Source organism: Scomber scombrus, unplaced genomic scaffold (genome assembly GCF_963691925.1).
Source record: "Scomber scombrus unplaced genomic scaffold, fScoSco1.1 SCAFFOLD_33, whole genome shotgun sequence".
Taxonomy (NCBI): domain Eukaryota; kingdom Metazoa; phylum Chordata; class Actinopteri; order Scombriformes; family Scombridae; genus Scomber; species Scomber scombrus.
The window spans coordinates 122,501-125,000 of record NW_026910112.1 but is presented as its reverse complement, the minus strand read 5'-3'; positions in this window follow the sequence as shown (position 1 = coordinate 125,000).

Below are 2,500 nucleotides of genomic sequence, written 5' to 3'. Positions count from 1 at the left end.
ACGGCCGGGCGGCTTGGCACCCCCCAGAGCCTGGAGCTCAAACACTTAGAAGAATTTTCATTCTCTTCTTCCAGGCGGACCGCTGGCTCGACTTAGTCCGCGGAGGGAGCCTCTAAACGGGCATGGCCAGGGGGGTTTGAACCCCCCCAAGCCTGGAGGTCAAACACTTTGAATAATTTTCAGATTTTCATTCTCTTCTTCCAGGCGGACCGCTGGCTCGACTTAGTCCGCGGAGGGAGCCTCTAAACGGGCATGGCCAGGGGGTTTGAACCCCCCCAAGCCTGGAGGTCAAACACTTTGAATAATTTTCAGATTTTCATTCTCTTCTTCCAGGCGGACCGCTGGCTCGACTTAGTCCGCGGAGGGAGCCTCTAAACGGGCATGGCCAGGGGGTTTGAACCCCCCCAAGCCTGGAGGTCAAACACTTTGAATAATTTTCAGATTTTCATTCTCTTCTTCCAGGCGGACCGCTGGCTCGACTTAGTCCGCGGAGGGAGCCTCTAAACGGGCATGGCCAGGGGGTTTGAACCCCCCCAAGCCTGGAGGTCAAACACTTTGAATAATTTTCAGATTTTTTTTTTTTTTTTTCCTTTTCTTTTTTTCTTCTTCTTCTTCTTCTTTCTTTCTTCCAGGCGGACTGCTGGCTCGACTTAGTCCGCGGAGGGAGCCTCTAAACGGGCATGGCCAGGGGGTTTGAACCCCCCCCAAGCCTGGAGGTCAAACACTTTGAATAATTTTCAGATTTTCATTCTCTTCTTCCAGGCGGACCGCTGGCTCGACTTAGTCCGCGGAGGGAGCCTCTAAACGGGCATGGCCAGGGGGTTTGAACCCCCCCCAAGCCTGGAGGTCAAACACTTTGAATAATTTTCAGATTTTCATTCTCTTCTTCCAGGCGGACCGCTGGCTCGACTTAGTCCGCGGAGGGAGCCTCTAAACGGGCATGGCCAGGGGGTTTGAACCCCCCCAAGCCTGGAGGTCAAACACTTAGAAGAATTTTCAGATTTTTTTTTTTTTTTCTTTTCTTTTTTTCTTCTTCTTCTTCTTCTTTCTTTCTTCCGGGCGGACTGCTGGCTCGACTTAGTCCGCGGAGGGAGCCTCTAAACGGGCATGGCCAGGGGGTTTGAACCCCCCCAAGCCTGGAGGTCAAACACTTAGAAGAATTTTCAGATTTTTTTTTTTTTTTTCCTCTTTTTTTCTTCTTCTTCTTCTTCTTTCTTTCTTCCAGGCGGACCGCTGGCTCGACTTAGTCCGCGGAGGGAGCCTCTAAACGGGCATGGCCAGGGGGTTTGAACCCCCCCCAAGCCTGGAGGTCAAACACTTAGAAGAATTTTCAGATTTTTTTTTTTCTTTTCTTTTCTTTTTTTCTTCTTCTTCTTCTTCTTTCTTTCTTCCAGGCGGACTGCTGGCTCGACTTAGTCCGCGGAGGGAGCCTCTAAACGGGCATGGCCAGGGGGTTTGAACCCCCCCCAAGCCTGGAGGTCAAACACTTTGAAGAATTTTCAGATTTTTTTTTTTTTTTTTCCTTTTCTTTTTTTCTTCTTCTTCTTCTTCTTTCTTTCTTCCAGGCGGACTGCTGGCTCGACTTAGTCCGCGGAGGGAGCCTCTAAACGGGCATGGCCAGGGGGTTTGAACCCCCCCCAAGCCTGGAGGTCAAACACTTTGAATAATTTTCAGATTTTCATTCTCTTCTTCCAGGCGGACCGCTGGCTCGACTTAGTCCGCGGAGGGAGCCTCTAAACGGGCATGGCCAGGGGGTTTGAACCCCCCCCAAGCCTGGAGGTCAAACACTTTGAATAATTTTCAGATTTTCATTCTCTTCTTCCAGGCGGACCGCTGGCTCGACTTAGTCCGCGGAGGGAGCCTCTAAACGGGCATGGCCAGGGGGTTTGAACCCCCCCAAGCCTGGAGGTCAAACACTTAGAAGAATTTTCAGATTTTTTTTTTTTTTTCTTTTCTTTTTTTCTTCTTCTTCTTCTTCTTTCTTTCTTCCGGGCGGACTGCTGGCTCGACTTAGTCCGCGGAGGGAGCCTCTAAACGGGCATGGCCAGGGGGTTTGAACCCCCCCAAGCCTGGAGGTCAAACACTTAGAAGAATTTTCAGATTTTTTTTTTTTTTTTCCTCTTTTTTTCTTCTTCTTCTTCTTCTTTCTTTCTTCCAGGCGGACCGCTGGCTCGACTTAGTCCGCGGAGGGAGCCTCTAAACGGGCATGGCCAGGGGGTTTGAACCCCCCCCAAGCCTGGAGGTCAAACACTTAGAAGAATTTTCAGATTTTTTTTTTTCTTTTCTTTTCTTTTTTTCTTCTTCTTCTTCTTCTTTCTTTCTTCCAGGCGGACTGCTGGCTCGACTTAGTCCGCGGAGGGAGCCTCTAAACGGGCATGGCCAGGGGGTTTGAACCCCCCCCAAGCCTGGAGGTCAAACACTTTGAAGAATTTTCAGATTTTTTTTTTTTTTTTTCCTTTTCTTTTTTTCTTCTTCTTCTTCTTCTTTCTTTCTTCCAGGC